The following is an 18,080-nucleotide window of genomic DNA, read 5'->3' as shown; positions in this document are numbered from 1 at the left end:
CTTCCTACGTCTGCACCTAACACTCTAACATGTACCCTGAGTCTAAACACCCCTAACCTTACACTTATTAACCCCTATTCTGCCGCCCCCGCTATCGCTGACCCCTGCATATTTTTTTTAACCCCTAATCTGCCGCTCCGTAAACCGCCGCAACCTACATTATCCCTATGTACCCCTAATCTGCTGCCCCTAACACCGCCGACCCCTATATTATATTTATTAACCCCTAATCTGCCCCCCTCAACGTCGCCGACACCTGCCTACACTTATTAACCCCTAATCTGCCGAGCGGACCTGAGCGCTACTATAATAAAGTTATTAACCCCTAATCCGCCTCACTAACCCTATCATAAATAGTATTAACCCCTAATCTGCCCTCCCTAACATCGCCGACACCTAACTTCAATTATTAACCCCTAATCTGACGACCGGAGCTCACCGCTACTATAATAAATGTATTAACCCCTAAAGCTAAGTCTAACCCTAACACTAACACCCCCCTAACTTAAATATAATTTACATCTAACGAAATAAATTAACTCTTATTAAATAAATTATTCCTATTTAAAGCTAAATACTTACCTGTAAAATAAATCCTAATATAGCTACAATATAAATTATAATTATATTATAGCTATTTTAGGATTAATATTTATTTTACAGGCAACTTTGTAATTATTTTAACCAGGTACAATAGCTATTAAATAGTTAAGAACTATTTAATAGTTACCTAGTTAAAATAATAACAAATTTACCTGTAAAATAAATCCTAACCTAAGATATAATTAAACCTAACACTACCCTATCAATACATTAATTAAATAAACTACCTACAATTACCTACAATTAACCTAACACTACACTATCAATAAATTAATTAAACACAATTCCTACAAATAAATACAATTAAATAAACTAGCTAAAGTACAAAAAATAAAAAAGAACTAAGTTACAAAAAATAAAAAAATATTTACAAACATAAGAAAAATATTACAACAATTTTAAACTAATTACACCTACTCTAAGCCCCCTAATAAAATAACAAAGCCCCCCAAAATAAAAAATTCCCTACCCTATTCTAAATTAAAAAAGTTACAAGCTCTAGATTTGCTCCTAACGCTGGTTTTGGCCGCCCGCTGGTATTTGGAGTCAGTGATTAAAGGGTCTAACGCTCACTTTTCAGCCGCGACTTTTCCATACCGCAGATCCCCCTACGCCATTTGCGTATCCTATCTTTTCAATGGGATCTTCCTAACGCCGGTATTTAGAGTCGTTTCTGAAGTGAGCGTTAGAGCTCTAACGACAAAACTCCAGCCGCCTGAAAAAAGCAGGAGTTAAGAGCTTTCTGGGCTAACGCCGGTTCATAAAGCTCTTAACTACTGTACCCTAAAGTACACTAACACCCATAAACTACCTATGTACCCCTAAACCGAGCTCCCCCCACATCGCCGCCACTCGATTAAAATATTTTAACCCCTAATCTGCCGACCGCCACCTACGTTATACTTATGTACCCCTAATCTGCTGCCCCTAACCCCGCCGACCCCTGTATTACATTTATTAACCCCTAACCTGCCCCCCACAACGTCGCCGCCAGCTACTTAAAATAATTAACCCCATAGTGATTATTTTAACTGATTTACATTTTTTTTTACATACTTTATTTTTATTTGTTTTAGCCTTGAAAAACTAATGTAGTCTTGCCAGATTTGTAGAGTTATGTTTTTACCAAGAGAACTATGGGAGTTTTTCTAAAAGGGGCATAAAGCTACAATAAGACAAAGCTCTAATGCATTAGTCTGTGACACTGCCCTCTCCTGGATTCACTCTTATCTCTCTAACAGATCCTTCTCCGTCTCTCTTGCTGGTGACGACTCCTCTCTATTGCCTCTGTCTGTTGGAGTACCTCAAGGCTCTGTCCTGGGTCCTCTACTCTTCTCTATTTACACTTCTTCACTGGGTAAACTTATCAACAGCTATGGCTTCAACTATCACCTTGATGCTGATGATACCCAGATCTACCTCTCCACCCCTGCACTCTCTCATTCTGTCAATTCTCACATCAGCGACTGCTTATCTGGCATTTCCTCCTGGATGGCGTCTCACCACCTAGACCGAACTACTTCTAATTCCCCCCCTCTAACTCTACACCAGTGTCTAATTTTTCCATCACTGATGGAGCAACACTATCTCCCCATCAACCCAAGTCCGCTGCCTTGGAGTCACACTTGACACAAATCTGTCCTTCATTCCCCACATCCAATTGCTCTCTTCATCCTGCCACAACCACCTATGCAATATCTCAAAAATGTGTCCGTTTCTGAGCGCTGAAACTACTAAACAGCTAATCCACTCCCTGGTAATTTCCCGACTTGACTACTGTAATAACCTACTAACTGGCTTCCCTCTCTCCCACCTCTCTCCCCTTCAACCCATCCTAAATGCATCTGCCAGGCTAATCCACCTCTCTCGACGCTCGGTTTCTGCTGCACCTCTCTGTGAGTCCCTTCACTGGCTCCCCATTCACAGCAGAGTTAAATTCAAAATTCTCCCCCTGACCTACAAAGCCCTCACCAATGCTGCCCCACCCTACCTGTCCTCACTCATCAACAAATACACTCCAGCCTGCCCCCTAAGATCCAACAATGACCTGCTCCTTGAGTTCTCTACCATCACCTCCTCTCATGCTAGACTACAGGACTTCTCTTGTGCAGCACCAACCCTCTGGAACACATGTCCTCGAGCTGTCAGACTTCCCCTAACCTCTCCTCCTTTAAACGTTCCCTAAAGACCTTTTTGTTAAGGGAAGCTTATCACCCGACTCATTAACAAATGAACTTCACTTACTTAACAGTTGCCCTCCTCTCTCTCCTAATATCATTCTCACCTTTGCAGTCCCCACCTCCTGTTTCCCATCCTCCTACTCATCTAGATTGTAAGTTCCAACGGGAATAGGGCCCTCAATTCCCCCTGTATTTGTCTGTAAAATGTTGTCTTTTATTGTATTGTTTCTCTGTTTTATCCTTGTACCCATGGGCAGCGCTGAGGAATCTGTTGGCGCTTTATAAATAAATAAATAATAATAATGTTCTTATTGCAGAGTCAAATCCCTTTAACAGCCAGTACGAATTAATAGGTACACCAACGATGATTCCTTAAGAAAATCATGCAATAATCATACTGAAAAAAAGGCATATCATTGGTTGGGCTACTAAGTGTCAAATTATTTATTAGCATTTAGTTATCTATTTTTTTCTTATATTCAAGACTTGTAGAAAATTACCAAAGTTCTGTCTGTAAGACACTCCCTGTGATTAAGCAAGTGCACTGAAGTGATAAAAAGGAAGGAAGATAAAGTATCTGTCTTGCATAATTGTTCCACAGATGTTTTATGATGATTTACTCAAAAACAGTATTTTCCTTTAGCTTAGGGCTTGAAAAACACAGATCCATTGGCATCTTAAAAACATAAATTATGCTTACCTGATAATTTTATTTTCTTTTGACGAGAAGAGTCCACAGCTTCATTCATTACTTTTGGGAAATACAGAACCTGGTCACCAGGAGGAGGCAAAGACAACTAGCCAAAGGCTTAAATACCTCCCCCACTTCCCTCATCCCCCAGTCATTCTGCCAAGGGAACAAGGAACAGTAGGAGACATATCAGGGTGAAAAAACATAATTTATGTAAGAACTTACCTGATAAATTCATTTCTTTCATATTGGCAAGAGTCCATGAGCTAGTGACATATGGGATATACAATCCTACCAGGAGGGGCAAAGTTTCCCAAACCTCAAAATGCCTATAAATACACCCCTCACCACACTCACAATTCAGTTTAACGAATAGCCAAGAAGTGGGGTGATAAAGAAAGGAGTAAAAAGCATCAACAAAATTATAAAAAATTATAACCACCATAAAAAGGGGGGTGGGCCTCATGGACTCTTGCCAATATGAAAGAAATGAATTTAACAGGTAAGTTCTTACATAAATTATGTTTTCTTTCATGTAATTGGCAAGAATCCATGAGCTACTGACGTATGGGATAGCAATACCCAAGATGTGGAACTCCACGCAAGAGTCACTAGAGAGGGAGGGATAAAAATAAAAACAGCGATTTTCCGCTAAAAAAATTAATCCACAACCCAAAATAACAGTTAATTCTCATAAATGTGAGGAAAAAACTTAAATCAAAAGCAGAAAAATCAAACTGAAACAGCTGCCTGAAGAACTTTTCTACCAAAAACTGCTTCTGAAGAAGCAAATACATCAAAATGGTAGAATTTAGTAAATGTATGCAAAGACCAAGTAGCAGCTTTGCAAATCTGATCAACTGAAGCTTCATTCTTAAAAGCCCAGGAAGTGGAAACTAATCTAGTAGAATGAGCTCTAATTCTCTGAGGCGGGGCTTGACCCGACTCCAAATAGGCTTGATGAATCAAAAGTTTTAACCATGAGGCCAAGGAAACAGCAGAAGCCTTCTGACCTTTCCTGGAACCAGAAAAGACAACAAATAGACTAGAAGTCTTCCTGAAATCTTTAGTAGCTTCAACATAATATTTCAGAGCCCTCACCACACCCAAAGAATGTAAAGATCTCTCTAAAGAATTCTTAGGATTAGGACACAAGCAAGGAACATAAATTTCTCTATTAGTGTTGTTAGAATTCACAACCTTAGGTAAGACTTTAAATGACATCCGCAAAACTGCCTTATCCTGATGAAAAATCAAATCAGAAAAGTAGATTCACAAGAGAGAGCAGATAATTCAGAAACTCTTCTAGCAGAAGAGATGGCCAAAAGAAACAACACTTTCCAAGAAAGTAGTTTAATGTCCAAAGAATGCATAGGCTCAAACGGAGGAGCCTGTAAAACCTTCAAAACCAAATTAAGACTCCAAGGAGGAGAGATTGATTTAATGACAGACTTGATACGAACCAAAGCCTGCACAAAACAATGAATATCAGGAAGTTTAGCAATCTTTCTGTGAAATAAAACAGAGAGCAGAGATTTGTCCTTTCAAGGAACTTGCAAACAAACCTTTATCCAAACCATCCTGAATAAACTGTAAAATTCTAGAAATTCTAAAAGAATGCCAAGAGAATTTATGAGAAGAACACCTTTAAATGTAAGTATTCCAAACTCGATAATAAATCTTTCTAGAAACAGATTTACGAGCCTGCAACAAAGTATTAATCACTGAGTCAGAGAAACCTTTATGACTAAGCACTAAGCGTTCAATTTCCATACCTTCAGATTTAATGATTTGAGATCCTGATGGAAAAATGGACCTTGAAATAGAAGGTCTGGCCTTAATGGAAGTGGCCACGGTTGGCAACTGGACATCCGAACAAAATCCGCATACCAAAACCTGTGAGGCCATGCTGGAGCTACCAGCAACACAAACGATTGTTCCATGATGATTTTGGAGATCACTCTTGGAAGAAGAACTAGAGGTGGGAAAATATAAGCAGGTTGGTAACACCAAGGAACTGTTAACGCATCCACCGCTTCCGCTTGAGGATCCCTGGACCTGGACAGGTACCTGGGAAGTTTTTTTGTTTAGATGAGATGCCATCAGATCTATTTCTGGAAGCCCTCACATCTGAACAACTTGAGAAAACACATCTGGGTGGAGAGACCATTCTCCCGGATGTAAAGTCTGACGAATGAGGTAATCCGCTTCTCAATTGTCTATAACCACAGAAATTAGACAGGAGCTGGATTCCGCCCAGGCAAGTATCCAAGATACTTCTTTCATAGCTTGAGGACTGTGAGTCCCACCCTGATGATTGACATATGCCACGGTTGTGATATTGTCTGTCTGAAAACAAATAAACGGTTCTCTCTTCAACAGAGGCCAAAACTGAAGAGCCCTGAGAATTGAACGGAGTTCCAAAATATTCATTGGTAATCTCGCCTCTTGAGATTTCCAAACCCCTTGTGCTGTCAGAGATCCCCAAACAGCTCCCCAACCTGAAAAACTTGCATCTGTTGTGATCACAGTCCAGGTTGGACGAATGAAAGAGGCCCCTAGAATTATACGATGGTGATCTAACCACCAAGTAAGAGAAAGTCGAACATTGGGATTTAAGGATATTAATTGTGATATCCTTGTATAATCCCTGCACCATTGGTTCAGCATACAAAGCTGGAGATGTCTCATATGAAAACGAGCAAAGGGGATCGTGTCCGATGATGCAGTCATGAGACCTAAAACTTCCATGCACATAGCTACTGAAGGGAATGACTGAGACTGAAGGTTCCAACATGCTGCAACCAATTTCAAACATCTCTTGTCTGTTAGAGACAAAGTCATGGACACTGAATCTATCTGGAAACCTAAAAAGGTTACCTTTGTCTCAGGAATCAAAGAACTTTTTGGTAAATTGATCCTCCAACCATGTCTTCGAAGAAGCAACACTAGTTGATTCGTGTGAGATTCTGCAGAACGTAAAGACTGAGCGAGTACCAAGATATCGTCCAAATAAGGAAACACTGCAATACCCGCTCTCTGAATACAAAGAGTAGGGCACCACCTTTGAAAAGATCGCTAGGCCAAAAGGAAGAGCAACAAATTGGTAATGCTTGTCTAGAAAAGAGAATCTCAGGAACTGAAAGTGATCTGGATGAATCGGAATATGAAGATATGCATCCTGTAAGTCTATTGTGGACATATAATGCCCTTGCTGAACAAAAGGCAGAATAGTCCTTATAGTCACCATTTTGAAAGTTGGTACTCTTACATATCGATTCAAAATCTTTAGATACAAAACTGGTCTGATTTAATTTTCTTTCTTTGGGACAATGAATAGATTTGAATAAAACCCCAGACCCTGTTCCTGAAACGGAACTGACATGATTACCCCTGATAACTCCAGGTCTGAAACACACTTCAGGAAAGCCTGAGCCTTTACTGGGTTTGCTGGAATGTGTGAGAGAAATTTTTTTCTCACAGGCGGTCTTACTCTGAATCCTATTCTTTACCCCTGAGAGACAATACTCTGAATCCAATGATTTTCGACCGAATTGATCCAAACATCTTTGAAAATTTTTAATCTGCCCCCTACCAGCTGAGCTGGAATGAGGGCCGCATCTTCATGCGGACTTGGGGGCTGGCTTTGATCTCTTAAATGGCTTGGATTTATTCCAATTTGAAGAAGGCTTCCAACTGGAAACAGATTCCTTGGGGGAAGGATTAGGTTTCTGTTCCTTATTTTGTCGAAAGGAACGAAAACGTTTAGAAGCTTTAGATTTACCCTTAGGTCTTCTATCCTGAGGCAAAAAAATTCCCTTCCCCCCAGTGACAGTTGAAGTTATTGAATCCAACTGAGAACCAAATAATTTATTACCTTGGAAAGAAAGAGATAGCAATCTGGACTTAGAAGTCATATCAGCATTCCAAGATTTGAGCCACAAAGCTCTTCTAGCTAAAATAGCTAAAGACATAGATTTAACATCAATTTTGATGATATCAAAAATGGCATCACAAATTAAACTATTAGCATGTTGAATCAACTTAACAATGCTAGACAAATCATGATCCGATACTTGTTGCGCTAAAGTTTCCAACCAAAAAGTTGAAGCAGCTGCAACATCAGCCAAAGAAATTGCAGGCCTAAGAAACTGACCTGAATATAAATAACTAAAAGATATATAAAAAGCGCTAGGACTAGGAACACTTAAGCCTCTCTCAGTTAACCCCCTCCTGGTTAAAAAGTTAGAAAATATATAGATGTGAATATGAGATAGGCGCTAATAAAAGCTATAAATGTTAAAACTAGGAGATAAGTGAAATTTCAAATATCAAATGTAATTAGGATGAATTTTAGGTGCACTAACCAACTCAATTAATGTTGGAAAAAATACAAGAAATACTTTCAGAGATGCAATTCTGTTATTATATGGATAAGTGAGCAAATACAACTGGAGTCCTTAAGTTACTTTTATATAAAACTTAAGAATCCCTTAGGAAAAAGACAGCTGTGATCCACTAGATAAGATTTATAAAACAATCTAAAGACAATTAAAAAGTTAATTTGATATTGTTAATTTAAAGGGTTAAACATAATAATAATAGTTCTACACCAAAATTAATTAATAAAATGTTTTTATAATAACAAACAATCGATACAATTTACATAAAAATAGATACAATTCTCATAAAATTAGTACAGTTTACATAAATTTTAAAAGAGCCCAATATGATCACTATCTAAAATAAGTAAATACATTTTCCAAAAGTATGATAGCGTTCATGTGGAAAACTAGCAGCGGTTTAACTATTCTACTGCTGTAAAAACTTTCCATATTATCCATATATTAACAGAATTGCATCTCTGAAAGTATTTCTTGTATTTTTTTCCAACATTAATTGAGTTGGTTAGTGCACCTAAAATTCATCCTAATTACATTTGATGTTTGAAATTTCACTTATCTCCTATTTTTAACATTTATAGCTTTAATTAGCGCCTATCTCATATTCACATCTATACATCTGAATATAAATAACCTTTCCTTAGATAAGATTAAAGTTTCCTATCTAAAGGATCTTTAAAAGAAGTACTATCTTCCGTAGGAATAGTAGTACATTTAGCAAGAGTAGAGATAGCCCCATCAACTTTGGGGATCTTTTCCCAAAACTCCAATCTAACTGCTGGCAAAGGATACAATTTTTTAAACCTTGAAGAAGGAATAAAAGAAGTACCAGGCCTATTCCATTCTTTAGAAATCATATCAGAAATAGCACCAGGAACTGGAAAAACCTCTGGAATAACCACAGGAGGTTTACAAACAGAATTTAAACGTTTACTAGTTTTAATATCAAGAGGACTAGTTTTCTCCATATCTAATGTAATCAACACTTCTTTTAACAAAGAACGAATATACTCCATTTTAAATAAATAAGAGGATTTGTCAGTGTTAATATCTGAGACAGGATCTTCTGAATTAGATAGATCCTCATCAGAGAAGGATAATTCAGTATGTTGCCGGTCATTTGAAATTTCATCAACTTTATGAGAAGTTTTAAAAGACCTTTTACATTTATTAGAAGGCTGAATTGCAGACAGAGCCTTCTGAATAGAATCAGAAATAAATTATTTTAAATTTAAAGGTACAGTTTATCTTGTGCATTAGATGTTGAGGGAACAGCAACAGGTAATGAACTACTACTGATGGATACATTCTCTGCATGTAAAAGCTTATCATGACAACTATTACAAACACACAGCTGGAGGTATAACCTCCACAAGTTTACAACAAATGCACTTAGCTTTGGTAGAACTGTTATCAGGCAGCAGGGTTCCAATAGTGATTTCTGAGACAGGATCAGATTGAGACACCTTGCAAATGTAAGAGAAAAAAACAACATATAAAGCAAAATTATCAATTTCCTTATATGGCAGTTTCAGGAATGGGAAAAAATGCAAACAGCATAGCCCTCTGACATAGAAAAAAGGCAAGAGGCAAATAGGAATGGGGTCTTAAATAATGAAAATATTTGGCGCCAAGTATGACGCACAACAAATAGAGAAATATTTTGTTGGCGGTAACCTTGTGAAAGACTCGGCGTCAACTAAGACGTCGGAAATGACAAATTTGCGTCAACTAACGAAACTTCGCGCCAAAAAATCTTGCGCCAAGAATGCCCTCGCGAGCCTAATTCTGCCCGCAAATTTAAAAGACAGTCAATTTGAAAAAGAGACTATACCCCAGGTAAGAAATAAATTTTTCATAAAAAAGTATTTCCCAGATATGAAACTGACAGTCTGCAAAAGGAAATATACTGAAAACCTGAATCATGGCAAATATAAGTACAATACATATATTTAGAACTTTATATAAATACATAAAGCGCCAAACCATAGCTGAGAGAAAACATACTTACCAAAAGATACCCATCCACTATATAGCAGATAGCCAAACCAGTACTGAAACAGTTATCAGTAGAGGTAATGGAATATGAGAGTATATTGTCGATCTGAAAAGGGAGGTAGGAGATGAATCTCTACGACCGATAATAGAGAACCTATGAAATAGATCCCCCGTGAGGAAAACCATTGCATTCAATAGGTGATACTCCCTTCACATCCCTCTGACATTCACTGTACTCTGAGAGGAATCGGGCTTCAAAATGCTGAGAAGTGCATATCAACATAGAAATCTTAGACACAAACTTACTTCACCACCTCCATAGGAGGCAAAGTTTGTAAAACTGAATTGTGGGTGTGGTGAGGTGTGTATTTATAGGCATTTTGAGGTTTGGGAAACTTTGCCCCTCCTGGTAGGATTGTATATCCCATACGTCACTAGCTCATGGACACTTGCCAATTACATGAAAGGTGCCAGAAGAACAAAAAATTACAGCCGTCTCATAGATAAAAACACGGGTGGGAGCTGTGGACTCTTCCTGTCAGAAGAAAAGAAAATGATCAGGTAAGCATAATTTATGTTTTTCTTCTTAAACGGGTAGAGTCAACCGCTGCATTCATTAATTTTGGGAATGCCCAAACTAGAGGACACTGAATGCAAACAACGGGTGGGTACAAAAGGCGGCCCCTTCGAAAGGCACCACAACCTGAAATTACTCGACACCCTATAAAAAATAGACAACACGGGTGAAAACCCGAAGCCCAGGTAACTGCACATTAATTAAACTGCCAGCAAAGCCCCGTGGGTTCACAACTCCCATGAAGGTACCTGGCCGAAAGACAAGGACCGCTATCTGCCCCCAAAAGGAAGAACAGATTCCCAGGAAAAAATCCAAAAGGATCATTCCACACGGCTCAACAAATATAGAATAACCCATGGTTGTCTTACAATAGTAGCGCCCAGGGAGACGAACTCCCTAGAAACACAAGGACCTAATAAAAAAAGAGATCCAAACGCAGGGAAACACGTCCCAAAAAGGATTTGAGGGACAACCTCATTTCCCTGACTCAGTACCATACCATAAGGTACTCCAGAAAAAACAGGAGTTCCATGTTGCCTCGTAGCAGATCAAAACCTGCAGGCTAGGCAAACAGAGACAGCAGAAATAGAATAAATATCCCAGCAGTTAGTAAAGAGCTCTCCAAGAGAACACCAAACCATCTGAACAGGAACTCTTAATGACCAGCTTCCAGGTAGGAAAGCTGACTCAACCATCGTGAAACCCAAACCACGAAAGGCGTTTTAAAGCCTGCTAGAACACATTCAAAGTGCAAATAGCGTTCCAAGGAACGTTCCCTCCCAGCACAAGACGCCAGTAGAAAAGAGGAGGACATAAAAAGTGCTCCCACCGAGGGGGAAGACCGACTCTGGAAGAAAACGGTCAACACTACATAGATTAACCAATCCCCGACCTTCCCTCCAAGGTAATGGTCCCAGCCCAAAGGTTAGTCAAAGAAAGAAAACAAGAGTCCCAGACCTCTGGAAGAGAAAAGGGTCAACAAGGAGCAAAACCCCCGGGTAGACCTCTGACCGCTACTACAAACTGCATGCTACCGTGAGTCAAGATAGACAATGTGCTCGGGTACGAGACCCCCTACAGTGCTGTCTTCCCCAAAGAGGAACACTTCCCAAGGGAAGAGGGCTCTCAGACCCCCAGCATCTATATATCGGAATCCAACATTTAGCAGGAGCCCCAACAGGGTTCAAACCCTCAGCCTCCCGCTGCAGGAACGGTGGAACCAGTTACTACTCCACATCTCCCCTTCCAGGATTCTGAAAACGCAAGAAAATAAGGACCCACAGGTCGCCACAGATACTAAGGTTACTCCGAACCTGAAGAACCCATCCCCCGCTCTAGAAGAGAAGGGAACAAAAGCAATGTAAAACCACCCTACCATAGAGGCGAGACCCCTCGGCCATATCGCAAACACAGTTGAAAGACACCTGGAGTCTACCGGAACATCAAATGCGCCAGAAGACCAGTAGGGACCCGTCAGAAAGACCTAGTGCCTAAGCCACCGCAGATTGGCAACCCCCGTGAAAAACAGAGCCCCACCCCCTTCTAAGAGAGGCACACAGGACCACAAACACCTAAGGTGAGACCGAACCATCCGCACCCATCCAGGGAGAGACATAGACCTAGGCCAGGGTCCTCGAAAAACTGAATCGATCAAAAGATCTAACTTCCTGAGGAACCCTAGGCTGCCTCCTATGATTAGGAGCGCACCATCTAAAGTCCGTAGTCTTGGCGATCTAGCAACAGCCCCAAACCCAGGAGTCGGAAAGAGCTCCTGAACAGTTTAAGAATTCGGCACTCAGTGCATTTGGATCACAAGTAAAATCTCATAAACAAGCATTAAGACGTGTTATACACACATATGACTAAGAGCCATATTGGCTTGAAACGTTGTATGTTTGGACCCAGGATAAGAAAATAAAGGTCTTTTAACTAACATGGTGGCTGGAGTTCTTTGAAGTGTGTGTTATACACACTGGCAGGGTAGCAACCAACACCCGAAGGTGAATGAGAACCCTGGACCTTACTTGCCATCCCAAAGAGTTAGACGTAAGGCACCCTCCACGAAGCCCCAATAGAACATCGAGGATAAATGGTCAACTACCTGACCCCAGAAGGGCGGCCTTCTGTAACCGACATTGACTCTTCACTGTTAAGCCCCAAGGCTAGATTTGCAACGAGGACGCAGAAAACACCCGAACGTCGAAGACCGTGGTCAGACCAAGTATATAATATGGAAGAGACAACAGCCAGAGATCCTTGTAGGATCGATCTTCCAAAAAAACCTCTTTAACAGAGTAAAAGCTGGAAGCCTCGCAGCTCCCCACAGAAGGCAGGGAACCCCTGCACACCACCTCTTAAGAGTAACGCAACTCTGAGCAGAGGAAGAAGGACCTGCCGTGCTTCCAGACCAGATGATCCACCCAAGGCGGGAAGGAAGGAGAATCCGCCACCGCAAGAAAACGATAATAGGCTAAAGAGTCAGCATCTGGAAGAACTTCAAGTGAAGACGCAAATCGTTCACCACTCGGAACACCAGATCACATAGGTCACTCACATCTCCCAACTCCAAAGGAATGGAAATTAAGGTTCTGAGTCCCCCGGGGCCTGAAAGAACCATGATGACGTCTGCAAAAAACAGATCCGTATCCCAGGCGAGTAGCCCGAAACAGCCAACCTTAGATCGGCACTCACAACCCTACATTCAGAGGGGTTGTATTTAAACAGTAGGCCTCATACTTCGAAAAGGATCTGAGCCCGGAGTCCATAGCAATAGGCCAAAAGACATTCAGAATCTGACAGGATTAAATCAGCACTACGAGGGTGACATGAACCCAGGAAACAGCAGAATGGCGTCCGACCAGTACCTGCCTGGTATAAGGACAATCCAAAACTGCCCAAGGTACAAGAAAATGCAACCCAAAGGATCGATAAATGAACTAGAAAACATAATTCTAATATTCAAAAGTGCGCAACTTCCGAGGAAGTGCCCATGCGACCACAAAATCGCAAGTATCAGTTCCAGGGAAGACAGTTCTTAAAAATTAAAATCTAACAGACATAAGCTTAAGAAAAACAAATAAAAAACATCCATCGAGATCAAAAATAAAATGGAGGCAGCACCCATCAGGTGAATGCCCAAGGTGAATGAGAACGCCAACGGGACCAGCCGATCAGAGGCCCCATTCAACCAAGCTCAGAACTGAAACCGAAACCTAAAGAAAAAAAAACGGAGATGTTAAGGAAATTTGGCTTCATCCCCAAACGTCATATCCAATTTGCCATCCAGCAATAAAGGCCTCGGATCCCTCTGCCCACTAGGACTGGGATCCTCCAACATCGCCAAAACATAACTGATGGGCATTGATTATATTCAAACAGCAGTGTTAAGAATGGAATAAATTGTGTCAAACTTCTCTTATACTGCTCCTGTAAATAGCAGTGCTAAGATAATAATAAATCAAATATTAAGAGAAGCGCTAATTAAGCTACACTGAACCCAATTTTTTTCTATCATGATTTAGATAGAGCATGCAATTTTAAGCAACTTTCTAATTTACTCCTATTATCAAATTATTTTCATTCTCTTGGTATCTTTATTTGAAATGAAAGAATGTAAGTTTAGATGCCGGCCCATTTTTGGTGAAAACATTGTGTTGTTCTTGCTGATTGGTGGGTAAATTCATCTACCAATAAACAAGTGCTTTCCATGGTTCTGAACCAAAAAAATAGCTTAGATGCCTTCTTTTTCAAATAAAGAAAGCAAGAGAACGAAGAAAAATTGACAATAGGAGTAAATTAGAAAGTTGTTTAAAATTGTATGCTCTATCTGAATCACAAAAGAAAAAATTTGGGTTCAGTGTCCCTTTAAGACAAGATTTTATTTATAAAAAACAAGTATACATATAACTGATAAAAAATAATAAAATCTATAAAAACACAATATAGTTAAAAAATCTTAACAATAAGATGATATTGTTTAACAACACTTGTGATATTGGTATGTTACTTGTATGGGAATATGTGTACAACCTAGTCTTCCCATATATTCTTATGGTAGTGTTGAACTCATAGACTATGGTACCATTTAAAAGATACGATGTTAATTGGATACAATTTATTCGTTGTATCAGCACTTAAAACATATTGGTGTATAAACACTTAAAAAATCATGCTGTTCTTATTTGTATAGCATATATGTACACTTATCGTGATTCTTCCTGGTTGTTGCTCCTTCTGTGGATGTTATTTGGTCATATGACCTATTATGAACCAATGGGTGGAGGCAAGGGCTACCTGTAATTTTATTCCAAGTGAATGGTCACCTAACTAAAAAAAAAACACCAGACGCTAGCTGAAAATTAAATTTTTGCCACAAATAGGACCTGTTGGGTGAAAATTGTATTTTTGCCACAAATAATACAGCTTTAAAAATCAGCTGCGCTCTTTAATAATAAATACAGCCGCGCTCTTTACTTACTGCGAGAGCTCTCTCTTTACGTCACGCCGGGACCATCAAGCAACCTTATCTGTGTACTGCACAATAAAGACGGCTCGAGTCTAGGGCTAGCAGAGTAGTCAAGCCTGGAACACATGGGAAACCCACAGCTCAGGTACATCAATGACAATGAACTATTCTCAGCCAATCATAGACAGACTCATTCTACAAATTAATTTTATTGGCTGGACACCATGTCAGGTTAATTAGGGGGCAGGTCCTATTGGCTGATCTCCATCTGTCCGCTACTAGCTGAAGAGTATTGCAAATAGTCGGAACAGTGACAGCAGCAGGACCTGCAGGCTCTGTACCGCCTTACACAGCAACCAGAGACTGGAATAGCAGCAACAGCACTGACCTGCACAATTTGGTGACAACAAATTCTGGGGACAGAAAGCTGCAGAAACTAGAACAGTATAGTTAATATTAGTGTGTCAGAGAAAGTATCAGAGAGCAGCATGAAAGCCTGGTACAGAGTAAGTAAAAGAACCTGAGGGGGAGTAACAGACCCTTGGAAAAAAAACAACACCAGACCATTCACCCAGCAGAGCCTGGTGACAAGTAACGGAGGACAGAACTAGAAAGTAGCAGCAGAATATCAGACAGAGCAGGACCTGGAACTGCCAAACCCAGGGTTACCGAGCAGCATCTCAGCCTGGCGCATAAAGAGTCTGTACTATGGACTGACCGCTCTTGAGTCAAAAAAGTAGGAGAGTTTGGGACATGCAGTAACCAAAGCTGGGGCAGCGAGTTCACCTACAGCCGCGTCTCGCATGCATACCGCACACATACCGCCGTCATAGAGTTATAGCCGATTTCAAAAGTCTGCATAAGAGAAACATTTCTCATATATCTACTGTGACGAGGCTCTTTACTCATAATCTAGGTGTGTGAGAAATGTTTCTCTTATTATGCAGACTTTTGAAATCTTCCAGGCGATCACCTCTTGCCCACCCTTGATATATGCTATACAAATAAGAACAGCATGATTTTTTTGAAGTGTTTATACACCAATATGTTTATTAAGTGCTGATACAATGAATAAATTGTATCCAATTAACATTGTATCTTTTAAATGGTACCATAGTCTATCAGTTCAACACTACCATAAGAATATATAGCAAGACTACGTTGTACACATATTCCCAAACAAGTAACATACCAATATCACAAGTGTTATTAAACAATATCATCTAATTGTTAAAGGGCCATAATACCCAAATGTTTAAACACTTGAAAGTGATGCAGCATAGCTGTAAAAAGCTGATTAGAAAATATCACCTGAACATCTCTATGTAAAAAAGAAAGATATTTTACCTCAAAAGTTCCTCAGTAGCCACCTCCCATTGTAAAGGATTTCTAAGCAGCATATTAGTGTGTCTGTCCCGGGACAACTGAAAGGATGATCATTGTGAACTCTCATATTATTTCACCAATCAGGTAAAGGAAGCTTACTATGAAATCTCATGAGAGTTAAGTCAAATCTCATGAGATCACAGTAAGAGTTCATGACCTCAGCACTGCTGATGCTGATTGGCTGCTGTTCATTTCTTCATTTTTTTAATATTTTTACCTGCAGCTGGGAGCAGCTAAGTATAACTTTTTACACAGAACTCACTCTGCTGAGCTGAGGAGATTGTGAGGTAAAATATCTTTCTTTTTTACATAGAGATGCTCAGGTGATATTTTCCTGTCAGCTTTTTACAGTTATACTGCATCAGTTTCAAGTGATTTAGCATATGAGTATTATGTCCCTTTAAGATTTTTTTTAAGTATATTGTGTTTTTATAGATTTTATTATTATTTTTTATCAGTGAGCACTTAGGAATTAACACAGATATCTGTTATATTTATAATAGTTTTTTACAAATAAAATCTTGTCTTAAGCTCAATTAGCGCTTCTCTTAATATTTGATTTATGATGGGCATTGATTACCCAGGCCATTTCATATTCATCACAAGACGCAATCTCCGTATCGGAGACATCCGTGTCTAACATATCAGAATCCTCCATAATCTTGGGATTACAAAAATGACAAAAACAAACTGGCACCCTTTTTTACACCATATGAAACAACAATAATGATAAAATGCGCTATACCTAGAAAAAATGTTGAATTAAATATATATATATATTTGCAAGTATGTCCTTTTTGTTGATATAACAGTTGCAATACTGCAGTTTGATCAAATGATAGAAAGGAACAGTACCTTTACTGGAAGAAAATAAGTCCAATAAGGCTTCCTGTGCTCAGGGATGTTTATCAGTGTTTTCCAGAATTGTTCCAAATAATTGGTTTCTAAAATCCCTTAATTTCCAGGGAAGTCACTGTGCCCAAGCCTTGCTGCCTTTAATCCAGCCTGGTATTCCCAAACCAGGGCTTCGTATGCAGGAACAAGTATGTATGGAAAGAGAAGAAATGGCGCAAAAGGCAGGACTCAAGTGAAAGCGTTTAATGACACAGTATAATACACAAATATATATGCACTTACAAGATTAAAATAAGTGTACTGCAATTAGGAGGATCATGGGTGGTACAGTTCTTGTTGCTTCCCACAGCCGGCTTGTTGTAATTGCCGAGCTCTGCTGCACTGGATATGACTGGCAGGTGAATCCGGATACCTTGTCAGCAAGTCCTGTGGCTGTTGTGAGTGCAGGATACCAGGACCCTTTTTCCAGCCTAGATTGTCAGTTCAATACCCTGACGCGTTTCCCCCGGTCAGCGGCCGGGCTTCTTCAAGAGGGATTTAAAAGTGAATGTGTTGGAATGAGCGCTCTTCCTTTTTGAGTCCAAATCATCCAATTAGAGCTCAGAGGTGTGTATAGGAGCTCCTATCATGTCGCTCAAAACATCAAGCGAAATCTGTCCAATCAGGGCTCAGAGGTGTGAGCCAGAGCTCCTGTAAGATTGCTCCTTAGATAGATTCAAGCAAATGTTGATGCCCGTATGTTTCTAAAATAGCAATACTCAAAGGCTAAAACATTGTGGTTGCCTCATTTATGCAGTTATGTCAATAGTGTTACAACAAGATAAAAACAATAAATATACTTACATTTCTATACTATAACAATTAATAAAACATATGTGATAAATTGCATTTTCTATATTTAACAAATAATAATCTTCAAAAT

At 39.6% G+C, this 18,080-nt stretch overlaps 1 protein-coding gene across 2 annotated transcripts in view; it reads right to left on the bottom strand.

The window, feature by feature from the left end:
* ATG7 (autophagy related 7) overlaps nucleotides 1-18,080 on the bottom strand; it is a 582,165-nt gene that overhangs the window by 455,204 nt on the left and 108,881 nt on the right. The gene's annotated exons all lie outside the window — the stretch shown is intronic.

This window comes from Bombina bombina, chromosome 7 (assembly GCF_027579735.1).
Source record: "Bombina bombina isolate aBomBom1 chromosome 7, aBomBom1.pri, whole genome shotgun sequence".
NCBI lineage: Eukaryota > Metazoa > Chordata > Amphibia > Anura > Bombinatoridae > Bombina > Bombina bombina.
The sequence above is the reverse complement of the archived record's forward strand: the minus strand, read 5'-3'. Positions and strand labels throughout refer to the sequence as shown.